Here is an 18,266-nt window from a genome sequence, read left to right on the forward strand (position 1 = left end):
AGATGTTCCTGTTGCAAGAAATAAAAGGAATTCTTTTGGGAATATAGGGATTATGATGCTTGCTCTCTCATTATTGTTAGATTTCTTGAAACAAGTAATACTTAATACACAAAATTATCTGATCTAAAGAGTTAGAGTGGATCCCAATGAGGACCAGCACTGCATGTCTTAGTGAGCTTGCATGATGTTATGATGTATAGCAACCATCTGTCAAATTCAGTTGCTATAACAACAAAGCTATATGGGTTACATGTCAGCTTCAGGCCACTGCAAGTTGATGACAACTGTCATCTTTTTCCATGTGTGCTTCCATGTTTACCAACAAGTACATGAAGAAAATTTTACTTTTTTAGTTAATCATATTTTCCCTCTTAAAAGGAAAATTGCAATGCAAATCTAAAATTCTTAAGGCATATGCAAGTCCAGACTTAATTCTTGCTTGTTTAAATATAATTTCCTGAATCAAATTCGCTAAATATATGTGTGAAAATTTTGCTTGAAATTTTGTTATACCAGTTAGTGACAGAAGCAGGCATAAGCTGTTTTTATTGCTTTGTGTATTAGTTCATAAGGATGACAGTTATATAATCAGAGAGTAGAAGGTTGGAAATAGGTAGAAGGAAAGAAAGTCATGTGACTACCCAGGAAGCAGAGGTATAAATGGAGACAGATTCTGCTTAATTTTGATGAAAAAGGTATCAGGTGGCTCACATAATCAACGTGAAGAATGAGAACCAGGACTGGGTAGGATCTAAGGAAGACTGCATGGACAAGATCTTTCTACAGGAAATGTGTGCTCAGCATATCACCAGTGTCATAATTGTCAGTGGGCATGTGACATTGCTGGCCCTTATGCCATTTGATAGCTGATATGCTGCTTTACTCCACATCTTTGAATATTTGCTTTATGTCATGTAATTAGCCTCTCAACTCCTTGGTGCCTCCTTCGTAGAACCTCTGACCCAGTATATTTATGTAACTCCCGCAATGTTCATTTTCCCGAGTAGCAGCTCTATTTGGCTGCATGGTGTCACATGCCGAATTCTAGCTGCTAAAGCATGTTGAGAGAGACATCTTTTCACAAGCTGGAGTATGTCCACGTAACTGATACTCAATGAAAAACACAAAACAATTATCTAATCACATTTTTGCTTTTCAGACTAAAAATTTTAAAAAGACTGACAATATTAAATATAGATAAGTCCACAAGAAAACCAGCATTCCTATAGTAAATTGGTACTTTCCACAGAGGAGTTTGTTAATGAGAAAAAACTAAAATATGAGTGTGGTTTAACACAGACATTTTTTTCTATGAATTTATCATAAGGAAAACATCAAATAAACATGAGATGGTAGATGTCAAAGGAATTTATAACACTATTTACAAAAGAGAAATAAACTAAATACCAATAAAGAATGAGATAAGGTTAGAGAGAAAGGGGGTGATAGAGAGAGGGAAAGGAAGAGAGAAATGTTTATAAGTTTATTCCAAGCAAAATTGTAGTAATTACTTTCTGCTTGTGGAACTTTGGGTAAATTTTATTTTCTCCTTTGTATATTTTCACACTGCTTAAATTTTCTTTGCTTAAATATGCATATTAGTGTATAGTATTTTCATAATTAAAGATAATCTCATTTTATCTAGAATTTTCGTGGACATTATCAAAAGAAATAATCTTACATTCTGTTTATGTTTCTGAGTCTTTATTTTTTTCTCTTTAACATGAGAGGATAAGAATGTATGATATATTATTTTATGGACCCTTAAATATCTAAGATATTTACTATACAGAATACTTCAAATCATAATATGTTTTCTTTAGAAGTAAAGGTGGAATAAGGTAGACTTGAATGAGTGGTATCTAGTTGGAAGGTGACTCAGACTAATAATATTTCTAGAGGATCTTGTACAGTGTTGTGAAATCAGATATGTTGGTTGGGTGGGAACACTTGGTGCCTCTTGACACCTCTTTTATGAACTCTTGGAGATGATGTTAAATGTCTGCAGACATCGGAAAGCTAATATCAATGATAGTTTTTATTCTCAGAGAAAAGTGTCATGGAAAGAATGAGGGTAGAACCCATCCAAAAGAATTCTAAAATACATAACATGAGTAGAGAGGAAATCCAGATACCTAATAAACATACAAAAAAGATTCTTAACTTTATTAGTATTTAGTAAAATGTGATTTTAGATCACAATGAGCTTTCATAAAATGTGTCAAATTAGTGGAAATTAAATAGTCAGAAATATCAAATGTTGGTAAGAATATGAAGAAATGTGTACTATATTGGTGGATTGTAATCTGGTGCAATCATTGTGGAAAACATTATCTAGGAAAATTAAAAATATACATATCCTATGATTTAGTAATCCCACTGCCATTTGTATACCCTAGGAAAAAAATTATATGTGTGTATCACGTGTTCATAGTAGCTTTTTAAAATAATAACCCAAAGCTGGAATCAGTTCACATATTCATCAATAGTAGAATTTTAACATTTTGTTATATTCATAAAAAGAATACTATAGGATACATTTCTTAATATAGACAAACATATACATAATACTGAGTGAAAAGTGAGTCAAAAGGATAGGTGCATTATGATTTAAATTTTATGCAGTTGAGAAGCTGGAAAAATTAAACTATTAGGGATTCATAAATAGTAAAATGTAAGAGTGAATAATTCATAGAAATCAGAATAATGCTTATCTCTAGTGGGAAGAGAAAGGTAATTAGGGAGGGACACACAGGAGGCTTCTAAGACACTGACATTCTATTTCTAAAACCTGAGTGGGTTATGATTGTTTTTGGAATTTACTTATATATTTTATATATGTTTATGACATTTTAATATTCTTTTAAAATTTAAAAATAAAATCATTTAAAATTGAGCTATGGAGGAAAGTACAATAATTATTTTTGTATGCCTTTCTTGCCTTTTATTTATTTGGTACTGGTAGTTCTTAAGAGATGTAGAAAGGTTGTGAGCTGTGGTGCAGGAAAATGGTTTAAGTTAGGGAAGTATGACGGTACAGCTGATACTCCCAGGGGGAGCTCTAACTCAGTTCCGATATGTGTCTCTACCTTGAGAGAACACATGTGCGAGGCATACAAGCATGACTGAAGTTATAATACCTATGCAAGAAAAAGTCAAGAAAAGATATTGAGAAGGATGTGTATTCTGCTGCTATTGGATGGAGTGTTTTATAAATGTCAATTTGATCCAATATATCGATGACGTTATTCATTCCTGTATATCCTTACTGAATTTAGGTCTATACATCACTCAGAGAGAATTGTTAAAATCTCCAAGTATAATTGTGGATGTATCTGTTTCTTCTTATACATCTGTTAGTTTTTGCTCCATGTACTTTGTAGTTCTGCTGTTAGGTGCATAAAAATTTAGGCTTGGTATATCTTCTCCATGAACTAAAATATTACTTATATAGTATCATTATATAATGCATCTCTTTAACCTTGGTGACTTTTTTGCTCTAAAGATTGCTTTTTTCTGATTTTAATATAGCCATGATTGCTTTGTCTGATTTTAAAAGACCTACTCCAACTACCTTGGATTAGTGTTTAATAGTATATCTTTCTCCATTCTTTTATATTAATCCACCAGTTAGTATATTTTAAGTGAGTTATTTAAATACACAGATATTGGTGAGTCATGTTTGTTTATTCTGATAATTTGTCTTAATTGTAAGTTTGGAGTATATAAATGTAATGTGATTTTTGATAGGTATATCACTTTATTATTTTTTTTATATTTGTTTATGATGTTTTTCATTCCTGTATTTTACCTTTATTAACTAATTTGGGTTATTAAACATCATTTAGCATTTATTTTCTTTATCTTTTGTGATATATCTCTTTGAACTTTTTTGAGTGGTTGCTCTAGTGATTACAAAATAGTTAACTTTTCTCAATTTACTTACCATCAATATTTTACTATAGTTGACCCTTGAACAAAGCAAGGGTTAAGGACACTGACCTTCCACACTCAGCAGTAAAAAATTTGAGTATAGCTTTTTCTTTTTTTAAGATTTTATTTTTTTATTTTTAGAGACAGGGGTAGGGAGTGAGAAAGAGAGGGAGGGAAATATCAATGTGTGGTTACCTCTCATGTGCCCCCTACTGGGGACCTGGCCTGCAACCCAGGCATGTGCTCTAACCTTGAATTGAACTGGCAACCCTTTGTTCGTAGGCTGGCAGTCATCCACTGAGCCACGCCAGCCAGGGAGAGTATAACTTTTGACTCTCCCAAAACTTATATTGTGTTTCAGTATTCATAGGTGGATAGGCTCCAGAACCCTCTGCAGACACCAACATTTACATATGTTCAAGTCACCTATATAAAGTAATGTAGATTGATGCATATAGTCAACCCTCTGTACCTGCTGACTCCTAACCAATGATCAAAAACAGTAGAGGCTATTTATTAAAAAATAAAATCTGGACTTCTGGACAAAATGGAGGCATAGGAAGACAAACCTCACATCCTTGTTCAACCACAAGAAGGATCACAACGAACTTCAAAACAAAAAGCACCAGAACTGCCGGAAAATTGAATTGTGTTGAAGTCTGACAACCAAGGGCTTAAAGAAGTCATATTCTTCCAGATGGGTGTGCTAAGACAGGGAATCAAAGCAGTTCTACCTAATATACAGAAACAAACGCAGGGAGGCTGACAAACAGGGGACAAAAGAAGTATGGCCCAAATGAAAGAACAGGAAAAAAAACAGAAAAAGAACTAAATGAAATGGAAATAGCCAGATTATCAGATGCAGAGTTCAAAACACTGGTGATGAGGATGCTCAGAGAACACACTGAGTACGGCAAAAGCACAAGGGAAGAAATGAAGACTCTATTAATGGAAATAAAGAAAAACTCACAGAGAACCAATGGTGCAGGGAAGGCAGCCAGGATTCAAGTCAATGATTTGGAACATAAGGAAGAAATAAATATTCAACCAGAACAGAATGAAGAAAACAAGAATTCAAAGAAAATGAGAGTCTGAACATGAAAGCTGAGTCTACTTGCTCTTGAACTCAAGTTGGCCACTTAGCTGATCTTCCAAAAATAAAGTGAACAGTCAATGGAATCTTAGCTGATAGGAAGTTTGGAAGCCAAAGAACACAGAAAAAGCTTTAATAGGGGTGGTAAGGAGATTTTATAGGTGGGTGGTGATAAATACCTGGGTGTGGCACCTGCATCTGTGTAGGGCCTGGTCAGACATAGGGGCTTAGCGGCTCCCTCCCCTCCCAGAGCAGGGAATCCCCAGATCCAGGCAGGGAGAAACTTGGATACACAAAGTCATTGGGAAGAACCAGGCTACACACACACACACACACACACACACACACACACACACAACCCCCCCAGCGGCACACCCATAATCACAGCGGCAAACACCAACAGGGATAGTGCCAGAGAGTGAGAGAGATCCTATCTACACCTGGGTCTGGTGGAGGAGGAGGGCCACAGTTAGCCATGACTGTCATAGGCTCTTGACTTTTTGGAGAGGTGGAGTGTACAGAAAGCTGGACAGTGACTCAGTGCTACAGTGGGAGCACCCAGAGAGACTTTAAAACAGGGGAGCTGAGGTGTTCTGGGCAGACACCCTGTGTGTGCAGCAGCCCTGCCAACAAGGAAAAGTGATGGAGGGAGTGATTTTTTTCCCACTCATTGTAGATGGACAGATTGACAGCTAGTGAAGTTGAAGCAGTAATCAAAATACTCCCTGAACACAAAAGCCCTGAACCAGATGGCATCACCGGTGAATTTTACCAAATATTTAGGGAAGAGCTAACTGTTATCCTTCTCAAACTATTCCAAAAAGATTCAAGAAGATGGCAGACTCTCAAACACTTTTTATGAGGCCAGTATTATCCTAATTCCAAAACCAGGTAAAGACACAATAAGGAAAGAAAACCACAGGCTAATATCACTGATGAACAAACTGATGAGTAAAATCCTCAACAAACTATTGGCAAACTACATCCAACAATACATTAAAAAGATCACACACCGTGATCAAATGGGATTCATTTCAGGGATGCAAGGATGGTACAATATTTGCCAATCAATAAATGTAATACATCACATAAACTAAATGAAAGACAAAAGTCGTATGATCATATCAATAGATGCTGAAAAAGCATTTGATAAAGTATAGCACCCATTTATGATAAAAACCCTCAGAAAGTGGGAGTAGAGGGGCATATCTCAACATAATAAAAGCCATGTATGAGAAACCTACAGCCAACATCATATTCAATGGGCAAAAGCTAAAAACTTTTGCCCTAAGATCAGACATAAGACAAGAGTGTCTCTTTTCACCACCCTTATTCAACATAGTAGTATTGGAAGTTCTAGCCACAGCAATTAGACAAGAAAGAGATAAAAGGCATCCAAATTGGAAAGGAAGAAGTAAAGCTCATCGTTTGCAGATGACATGATAATGTACATAGAAAATACCATAGGTTACACCAAAAAAATGCTCGACCTAATAAATGAATTTGGCAAAACAGCAGCATACAAAGTCAATATTCAGAAATCAAAGGCATTTTTGTACACCAACAATGAAATAATCAGAAACAGAAACTAGGAAAAAATTCCATTTAATATAGCAACAAAAAATAAAGTACCTAGGAATAAACTTAACCAAGGAGGTAAAAGACCTGTATTGAGAAAACTACACAACACTGAAGAAAGAAATTAAGGAAGACACAAATAAATGGGAGCATATATTGTTCATGGATTGGAAGAATTAATATCATTAAAATGTCCATAGTAACCAAAGCAATATATAGATTCAATGCACTCTCTAGCAAAATACCAATGACATATTTCACAGATATTGAACAAATATTTAAAAAATTTATATGGAACCATAAATGACCCCAAAGAACCTTGACAATTTTGAGAAAGATTAACAAAGTAGGAAAGGTCACAATACCTGATATCAAATTATATTACAAGGTCACTGTAATCAAAACCATGTGGTACTGATTTTAGAACAGACACATGGATCAATGGAACAGAATAGAGAGCCTAGAAATAAACCCCAGTCTCTATGGTCAATTAATATTCAACAAAGGGGGCAGGAACATAAAATGGAGTAAAAATAGCCTCTTCAATAAATGGTGCTGGGATTCTGGACAGGTACACGCAAAAAAATGAAACCAGACTGCCAACTTATACCATATGCCAAATTAAACTCAAGATGGATAAAAGACTTAAATATAAGTCATGACAACATAAAAGTCCTAAAAGAAAACATAGTAAAATGTCAGAAATCCCATAAGATCTTCACTGATACATCTCCTAGAGCAAGGGACATAAAGGAAAGAATAAACAAATGGGACTACATCAAATTAAAAATCTTTTGCATAGCTAAAGAAAACATCAGCAAAATGAAAAGGGAACAAACCATACAGGAAAACATATTTGCCAGTGATTTTTGGACAAGGGTTTGATCTTCAAAATATATAAAGACTCATATGACTAAACAGTTGGAAGACAAACAATCCAATTAAAAAATGGGCAAAGGACCTGAACAGACACTTCTCCAAGGAGGAAATACAGAGGGTCTCTAGACATATGAAAGAATGCTCAACATCACAACCCATCAGAGAGATGCAAATTAAAACCACAATGAGATACCACTTCCCACTGGTCAGAATGGTCATCATAAACAAATCAACAAACAAGTACTGGCGAGGATATGGGGAAAAGAGAACCCTGGTGCACTGTTGGTGGGAATATAGACTGTTGCAGCCACTGTGGAAAACAGTATGGAATTTCCTCAAACAGCTAAAAGTTGAACTGCCTTTTGACCCAGTGATCTCACTGTTGGAATTACACCTTAAGAATCCCAAAATGCCAATTCAAAAGAACATATGCCCTCCAATGTTCATAGCAGCATTATTTACTATAGCCAAGTGCTAGAAACAGCCTAAGTGCCCATCAATAAATGAGTGGATCAAGAAATTGTGGTACATTTACACAATGGAATAATGCACAGCAGGAAGAAATAGGGAACTCCTATCCTTCACCACAACATGAATGGAACTGGAGAATATTATGCTGAGTGAAATAAGGCAGGCAGTGAAAGACAGATACCATATGATATCACCTCTAGGTGGAAGCTAATAAACAAAAGAAACAAGTGAGCAAAATAGAACCAGAGACATGGAAATAAGGAACACACAGGCAATGACCAGAAGGACGGGGGAGAGAGATAATGGCAGAAAGAAAGGGAAGGGTCAACTGAAGGGACATGTAAAGAAAGGACACATGGAGAAGGACAGTGCGCGGTGGGATTGAATATGGGATAGTGGAGTGGGCAGGACAAGAAAAAGCAATGGGGGAAAAATTGGGACAACTATAATTGAACAACCATTAAAAAAAGGATTAAAAAAATGAGGAGAGTATAAGAAGACTCTGACACATCTCCAAAATGCCAACATCCAAATCATAGGGATGCCAGGAGGAAAAGTAAGAGAGCAAGAAATTGAAAACTTATTTGAAAAAGTAATGAAAGAAAGCTTCCCTAATTTGGTGCAGGTAATAGACATACAAGTCTAGGAAGCACAGAGAATCCCAAACAAGTTGGACCCAAAGAGGACAACACCAAGACACATCATAATTAAAATGCCAAATGTTTAAGAAAAAGAGAGAATCTTAAAAGCAAAAAAAGAAAAGCAGCTAATTACCTATAACGAAGTTCCCATCAGGCTATTAGCTGATTTCTCAAAAGAAATTTTGCAAGCATGAAGGGATGGGACAGAAGTATTCAAAGTGATGAAATCAAGGACCACCTACAACCAAGATTACTTTATCCAGCAAAACTATCATTTAGAACTGAAGGGCAGATGAAGTGCTTCCCAGACAAGGTACAACCAAAAGAGTTCATTATCCCCAAGCCCTTATTAAATGAAATGTTAAAGGGACCTACTTAAGAAAAAGAAGGAGATCAAAACTATGAACAGTAACATGACAACAAACTCACAACTATCAACGACTGAATCTTAAAAATACAAATAAAAACAAACTAAGCATACAAGTAGAACAGGAACAGAATCATAGATATGGAGATCATATGGAGGGTTATCAGTGGGGATGGGGAAGGGGTGTGAGGGGGAAAAGGTACAGGGATTAAGAAACATAAGTGGTAGGTACAAAATGGACAAGGGGGTTAAGAATAGTATAGGAAATGAGAAGCCAAAAAAGTTATATGCACAACCCATGGACATGAACTAAGCTGGGGGATAACTGGAGGGAATGGGGATATTGGGCAGGGGAGCAAAGGGGGAAAATCAGGATAACCATAATAGCATAATCATAAAATATACTTTAAAAAATGAAAATAAAAAAATAAAATCTGCATGTAAGTTCACCTGTGCCATTCAAACCTATGTTGTTCAAGAGTGAACTGTGCTTCATTTGGAATTTAGAGTTCTTCCTACATTATTATTTCTCATTTATTCTATAGTCTGTTTATATACTATATTTACATAAATCGAGAATGTCTTTATTTCACCTTTGTTCCTGAAGGACATTTTCACGCTATTGTGGTTGATGTTTTTTTTTTTCTTCTTTGAGAACTTTAAAAATGCTGTGAATACTGTGCTGTGCTCTTTTGTACTGCATGGCTTCTGATGACACATCTCCAGTATTTGAGCCATTGTTCCATGTGTAATATGTTATTTTCTCTGGCTGCTTTCAAGATTTTTCTTTGTCTTTTGCAGATACAGTTTGATTATGATACGTAAGGGCATGGACTTCTTTGGGTTTATCCTGTTTCAAACTCACTAAGCTTTTTTAAAATAATTTTTTAAAGATTTTAATTTACTTATTTTTAGAGAGAGGTCAAGAGAGGGAAAAAGAATGGGAGAGGAACATCATTGTGTGGTTGCCCCTTGTGCACTCCTTACTGAGGGCCTGGCCTATAACCCTGGCATATGCCCTGACTGGGAATTGAATCACAACCTTTTGGTTCACAGGCCGGCACTCAGTCCACTGAGCCACACCAGCCAGGGCAGTTTCCTGAATCTATGGAAACCTTTTGCTTAACTTACGATGTATTTTGGACATTATTTTTTCAAATATTTTTCCAGCTCTACACTTTCTCCGCTTTTTGTAACTCTGATCACACAAATAATTCTTTTTATTGTCCCAAGCTGTGCGTGGCTCTGCTCATTTTTAATAACATTTTTCTTGGTATTTTGATTGCGTAATTTGTTAATCTGTATTAGGTTTCCTGACACTCATCTGTCATCTCCAGTCAGCTATTAAGTCTATTCACTGAGTTTTTTTCAGTGCCTGTATTTTTCAATTTTAAAATATACAGTTGGTTCTTCTTTGTATCTTTTATTGCTTTGTTCAGACATTCTATTGTAAAATGCATTTTGAGAGTATTCATGATGGCTAAATAAAGCATCTTATAATGGCTGCTTTAAAGTCTTTGTCAGATTATTCCAACATCTGTGCCATGTTGATATTGGAATCTGTTGCCTCTTCCTATATGAGCTGAGGTTTTCCTGATTCTTCATATGCCATTTAATTTCGGATAGTATCTTGGACATTTTAAATATTAAGTTATGAAATTCTGGGTCTTGTTTAATCCCACTGGGTATATTGATACTCATGTGTTTGTAGAAAACCAGTCTGTTTATATTCAAGCCACAAGTTCCACCTGGGCTGGTGGGCTGTCTTTCTAGTATCAGTTCAGTTCTTGAAGTTTCTGCAGTGTGTTTCGGATTTTCCTGGCTATGTACTACCTAGTGCTCAGTTAGGAACTTGAATGGTAGTCTTCCCATTAATTTAGTTTTCAGTCCTTAGTATGCTAAATAGGATCAAATTTATACCTGTGCAGCTGGAATGAGCCCAGAAGTTCATAAACAATATTTTGGTTTGTTTCTTTGAGTTCTCTGCTCTATGTCATCACCGTTAAACTTTTCAGTTCCCTACCATGGATTTTTTGGGGCCTGAAGCATGGTAGAATAGAAAAAAAATAGGGGTATTTCTGTATGATCCGTAAGCATTTGGAGCTCTGTTACCTTTTGTTTGAGTCAGAAATAAAAACTTTTTTTGGCATTCTGTCTGTACCATAGGGCTCACTTCTGGGCTTCTAGTTGCATTAATATTCTGGCTACGAGATGCCAAAGGAAAAAGAAGGGTAAATTGACCACTAGTTTGCTGGCCCTTCTAATTCTGGAGTTTTCTGATCTAACTGCTAATATTTACTTTTTTTAAATTAGAGTTTATGGTCAATATTATTTTATATTAGTTTCAGGTGTACAAAAGTGTTTAGACAACCAAATATTTTAGGAAGTTATCCCCCCAATAAGTCCAGTAGTCACCTGGCATCATATATAGTTATTACAATATTATTGACTACATTTCCTATGCTGTACTTTACATACCAATGACTATTTTGTAACTAACAATTTTTACTTCTTAATTCTTTCACCCTTCCCACCCAGCCCCCTAAACCTTTCCCTTCTGGTAACCGTTAACCTTATCTCTTTATCTATGAGTCAGTTTCTATTTTGTTTGTTAATTTATTTTGTTCTTTAGATTTTCACTTAAGAGAAATCACATGATATTTGTCTTTCTCTCTCTGACTTATTTCACTTAACATAATGCCTTCTAGGTCTATTCATGAAGTTGTAAATGGTAAGATCTCATTCTTTTTTATGGCTAAGCATATTCCCTTGTGTATATGCATCATCCCTTCTTAATCCACTTATATCTATTGGTGGGCACTTAAGTTGCTTCCATATCTTGGCTATTATAAATAATACTACAAGAAAACAGGTGTATTTTTTTCCTTCAGATTAGTGTTTCGTGTATGTTTGTATACGTTCCTAGAAGTGGAATTGCTGAGTCATAAGGCAGTTCCATTTTTATTTTGTTTTTTAAAAATTTTTTATTTTTAAATCATGTTTATTCTATTACAGTTGTCTTAGTTTTTCTCCCTTTGCCCTATTCTACCCTTCTCACCCCACCCCCTGCTCCCACAGCCAATTCCCATTCTGTTGTTCATGTCCATGGGTCAATTCATACATGTTCTTTCTCTAGTCCCTTCTCCTTCTTTCCAAAATTGTCCTCCTTCCCCATCTCCTCTGGTCACTTTCAGTCTACTCCATGTTTCCATGTCTGTGATTTATTTTGCTTATTAGTTTATTTTGTTGAATAGATACCACTTATAGGTGAAATCATATGGTATTTGTCTTTCACCGACTGACTTATTTCACTTACCATAATATTCTCCAGTTCCATCCATGTTGTCACAAAAGGAAGGGATTCCTTCTTTCTTTTTTTTAATAATGTAGACTGATTATATTTATTTATTTTTTTAAATGTCAAAATCCATTATAAAATATTAAAAAAATTAAATTCATTATAAAGTCTCAGAAATTAAAACAACGTGATGCCAGCACAGAAATAATAAAGTAGATCAATTAAATAAAATGAGCATTCTAGAAACAAATATATATATCTGTCTAACAATGTAATGTATGATTAAATTGATTTAGAATCAATGGGAAAAGTAAGGCTTATTCAACATATGAGGTGCATGGACCACTATTGAAATTAAACAAACAGAGACCCCTATTTCACACATTATTCAAATAATATTCAAGTGAGTTAAAAATCATTATGTAAAATCTAAGGAGTTTTAGGAGAAAATACAAAATAATATCTTTCTTACCCTGAAGTAACACATTCAAACCCAGAAGCTATAAAGTAAAATATTGACAATATGACTATATTAAACATTTAAGCCTATATAGTAACATACATGTAAAAATAGTTAAAGGACAAGTAATAGAAGAGGGAAGTATTTGCAAGACATCTAAAAAAGCGTTAATAGTTTTTTTTTAGGGAAAAAATTTTACAAATGTTTAGTCAAAAAGGGATAAAGAATATCAAAAAGTCACTTAAAGTTATTTTTTTAAGTAATAGAGATAGGCAAGAAATATACAAAAACAGACTTAGTTTCAGCAAAGAATAAAGTAACAATTAAAATAACACATCATTGTCATAATCAGATTAATAAGTATTAAAAATATTGGTAATATCAAACATTGGTGACTGAAAGGAACTGTGTATTCATAGACTCTTTTTCTTCATCTTCTTAAAGCAGTCCCTTTAGCATATCTTGCAATGGTTTGGTGGAGGTTTATTCTCTTAGCCTTCTTTTGTCTGGGAAACTCCTTATTTCACCTTCCATTTTAATTGAGAGCCTTGCTGGGTAGAGCAGTCTTGGTTGCAGGCCTTTGCTTTTCATGACTTGGAATATTTCTTGCCATTCCCCCCTGGCTTGTAGTGTTTCTGTTGAGAAGTCAGTTGCTAGCCATACCAGGGATGCCTTATATGTTACTTCCTCTTTCTCCCTTGCTCCCTTAAGGATTCTCTGTTTGTCTTTGATATTTGCCATTTTAATGATGATGTGTCTTGGAGTGGGCCTCCTTGGGTTCTTCTTGAATGGGACCCTCCGTGCTTCCTGGACTTGTATGACTTTTTCTGTCCTCCAATTAGGAAACTTTTCCATCATTACTTTTTCAAACAGTTTCTCTGTCCCTTGATCCTCTTCTTCTCCTCCTGGTATCCCTATTATACAGATATTATTACATTTCAAGTTGTCCTGCATTTCCCTAAATGCCTCTTCGTTACTTTGGAGTCTTTTATTCATTTTCTTGCTCTTTCTGGGAGCTTTTTTCTACCTTAGCATCCAGCTCGCTGATTTGTTCCTCTTCTTCATCTAGCCTGCTTTTGATTGCTTCTACTCCGTTCTTCAATTCAGAAATTGTATTCTTCATACACTCTTGTTTCTTACTGTCAGTTTCTATGTCCTTTTCCATGCTGATATAGTGTGCAGTAAGTTCCTCATAGTTTCCCTGTAGTTTTTTGTAATTCTTTGTGAGCTCACTGAGCTTTGTTAGAACCATTGTTTTGAACTCAATATCTGATAGTTTACTTGCCTCTATTTCATTTAGGTTCTCTTTCTGGGGATTCCTCCTTTCCTTTCAACTGAGGGTTGTTTCTTTGTCTTCCTATTATTTGTGAGACTCTTCTTTTTTTCCTTCTGCTTCTCAAACTGATCTGTCTTGATTTTCTGACTTCGTGGTGTGAACTTCCATGGTAGGAGACCACTGTTTTTTCTTTCTGGTTCTGCCTCTGATGATGTCAGCTGTTGACCCTGTGCAACCTTAGACAGTCTGTTTGAGACTTCTAGGAATCTACTGTCTGTGGCTGTCTCCTTCAGTTGTTAGTCTAGTCACTCTGCTCTAAGCAGTCAGGCTTAGACAACCTCTGACAACCTCTGAGCCACCTTTTCTCTTAGAGCCCACTGTGAGTGCCTGCAAGTATGATTTTGTGCATTGTTCTTTTAAAAGAGTACCTGGGTTTTCAGCAATCTCTATTTCACCCAGGAAGATAGAATCCTTGATGGTTTTTACTGTTAGATGTCATATGGACTCCATTTCTCTGGACTGGTGCCTCAAGCTAAGGAGCCTGACATGGGGTTGAGATACCTCTCTTCTCTGGCAGTATCTATGTGGCTGAGGTATCCCTCTGGATTTTCAAATACCATACATGGGTGCAGGGCCAACCATTTTCATGTGTTTGCTCCTTCCTCTCAATGTGGCTTCTTCTGTCTATCCTTCATTGTAAGACCTCTGTTCAGCTGGTCTCAAGATGGTTATTCAGGTTTTAGAGTTCTCAAAAATCTGTTCTGTGTTTACTCTCTAGGTTTGACAGTTATATTTAGTGAGACAGGGAGAAGTGTGCTTACCTGGAATCTGAACCCCAATACAATAAATTGATTACTTTGTAATTCAGATTTTTTTTTAAACTCTGTAGAATTTCTTAGAGTTGTTGATGCTACTAGAGAGAAGCAAATGGAAAATCTAGTGTATTTCAATAAATTTAAACCTCATTTTATCCAAACAATATCCATTCTGTACTGCTTTGATCAGGTAAACACTGTATCATTTGGTGGAACAGGGAGCAAAATTCTTTTAGTGATAAACCCATTCTTAATTTGAAGAAAATTATTAAATTGTAGTGGGAAGACCATAGCTATATCTGTGCATGGAGTCTGAGAGTTGGCCAGTGTTGAGATTGCATTTGTAGTAGGTTCTGTGAATTAGCCGGGATTCTCCATAGAATCAAAGTCAACAGAATGTGTGTGTATGTGTGTGTGTATAGAGAAAGAGCGAGAGACAGAGACAGAGAGATACAGAGAGAGAGAAAGAGAGAGAGAGAGAGCTTATTTTAAGGAATGGGACTATGTGATTGTTGAGGCTGAGAAGTCCAAAGTCTGCCAGAATGGTCTGGCAGGTGGAGACAAAGAGAAGTGTTAGTGCTCCAGCTTATGTTCAAAAGCAGATTGCCAGCAGAATTCCCTCTTCCTCAGGTCTATCAGTCTTTTTTCTCTTAAGACCTTTAACTAACTGGATGAGAGTCACCTAAATGCTTTATTAAAAGTCTACTGATTTCAGTCTTAATCTTATCTTGAAGAAATATGTAGACTAGTACTTGACCAAAAATCTGGGCACTGTGTCCTATCCAAGTTGACGCATAAAATTAACCATTATATTCTGACAGATACTAACTTAACACCTTGGATAATATTTTGTTTTCTGAGTATCTTCATTGTAGAGATAGTCAATTGACAATCAAAGACTGCTTTTTAAGGAACACACTATTTCTCACGGATTCTTTATGTCACCCTAGATTAATTTATCTGAAATTGTTAAATATATTTAAATCTATGACTAAGTGTGAATGGCTTAAATTTTAGCTCTGACAATTATATATTCATATCAAATCCTCAAATTAGATAGGACAAAAAACCACACCTCCAATAAAGTTAAAATTAACAGCATTGATTCAATTGATAATGATGTTTTGCTATGAATAAGTATAAAATAAATAAAAACCCAGGACTATTACTGTAATCAATCTATTTTTGCATTTCTACTTCAGTGATGCTATTTAGAATCAATGAAGCGTCTAGTGTTTCAGTGTTCTGGAGTGCAGCCTGGTTGCATACATTTAAAACTATGTCCCCAGATAATCTAAGGTTGATGGTCTATAGGTCTACAGTGCAAATCCTATAAAAGTGAGTAAAAACATATATAACTTTTAGTTAAATTATCAGAATCACATGCAGCATTGTTAAAGAGTGTAGATTCAATGTCACATGCCACCACTACTAAATCAGAATCTCCAGTGGTGACCACCAGATATCTGTTTTATTAAGCCTTTCAAAGGGTAATGTGGTCATTTAGATTTTAGAATAACTGCTCTATATTATTTTTCTTAAAAATTTGTGGTTCCTTGAGACTTTGAGTTGGTGAGCATACAATGCAATACACAGATGATGTATTGTAGAATTGTGATACTATATAATTTTATTAACCATTGTTACCCCAATAGATTCAATAAAAAAGAACAACAGTAGTTTCATTTAGGAAGTTGTCAATACCTAGATAATGAAAAACCATTGCTTGAGATAACTGGGGAGTGCCTGTATAACAGGTATTTTTGTATTTGATTAAGTGGAGGAAATCACACATTATAGATTTAATAGGGCAACTTGATACTTTTTTGTATAAGTAAAAAAAGGAAAAAACAACAAAACTCTTACCTTAGTTTCTTGTTCAAGTAGCATCTCATATCAATTCATTGTAATAAAACCAACTCATAGGCAGAGGAAGATTGTTTTCCATTTTACAAAAATATATGCTTTTATTTCATCTACTTTATATATCCAATGATGGAGCTACAAATTGAAGAAAAGGAGAGTTATTTTGTGTATTTGTGCCTTTATTATTGGAACCTTGTCAGTCTACATGTGGGATGCATGTTGTGAAGAGTAATCAGACTGAGTTGTTGCCAGCCATCTCAGTTTAAGGAATTCATCAGCCTTGGGGTCCCTTTAGTTTTATGCCTACTTTAGTTTCAAAGGTTTTCAAATTTATGAATCTTATTTCCCAATTTTTTTGGTTATACATTATTTGATGAGGAGCCTTTTTCATGAGGCACATTTGTTTGGTTGGCAGAGCCTAACATTGTTCAGATCTTGAGTTACTGTTGAAATAGGAATTTGATAAGTCCTCAAACATCTTTGAAACTGGAAAAGTGGTTTCAAACTAGCTGTTAATTCCTTTTGAAAATATTTTTCTGTTTTTCTCTATTTTTTCCAATGGGAATATAGTTCCTTAATATTTCTAATATTAATAACCTATGTAGATTATTAAAATTGTGCTGATAGATAACAATTTGTGTGTATTAATGGTTTATAGGAAACTCTACAAAGAGAGAGTGGGTAAAAATACACTAGCCATCAGAGAAATGCAAATTAAAACCAAAATGAGATACCATTTCACACCAGTCAGAATGGCCATCATAAACAGATCAACTAACAACGGGTGCTGGCGAAGCTGTGGAGAAAAGGGAACCCTAGTACACTGTTGGTGGGAATGCAGACTGGTGCAGCCATTGTGGAAAACTGTATGAAATTTCCTCAAAACACTAAGAATGGAACTGTCTTTTAACTCGGCAACTCCACTGCTGGGATTATATCCTAAGAATCCCAGAACACCAACTCAAAAGAACCTATGCATCTCACTGTTCATCGCAGCACAATTTACAATATCCAAGTGCTGGAAGCAACCTAAGTGCCCATCAGTAAATGAGTGGATCAAAAAACTATGGTACATTTACACAGTGGAATACTATGCAGCAGAAAGAAAGAACTACTACCCTTCACGACAGCATTGATGGAACAGGAGAGGAGGAGTGCTAAGTGAAATAAGTTGGGGAGCAAAATACAAATACCATATGATCTCACTTATTAAGTGGGACCTAATCAACAGAACAAAGAAGCAAGGAAAATATAACCTGCATCATTAAAAGAAAAAAGAAACCAACAGAATCAAGAGTGAAGGGGGGAGAGGGGAGCGGGGAAGGGAAGGGAATGGTCAAGTCAGGGAACATGTATAAAGGACCCATGGACAAAGTCAAAGTGGGAAAGGATTGAGGGAAGGAGAGGGGAAAGGAGGCAGGGGAAAGTGGTGGCGGGAAGATGGAGACAAATGTATTTGAACAATAAAAAAATATATATATATATAGATTGCTTCCTACCATATTTAAAACAGCATAATACCGGCAAGTCAAATGGAATAAAAAGTGCTGTTATAGATCCAAGTATATGTGGGGATTTAGAAGGAAATA

Source organism: Pteronotus mesoamericanus, unplaced genomic scaffold, assembly GCF_021234165.1.
Source record: "Pteronotus mesoamericanus isolate MK-2021 breed Mesoamerican mustached bat unplaced genomic scaffold, CSHL_Meso_final contig_46, whole genome shotgun sequence".
In the NCBI taxonomy this organism is placed as follows: Eukaryota; Metazoa; Chordata; class Mammalia; order Chiroptera; family Mormoopidae; genus Pteronotus; species Pteronotus mesoamericanus.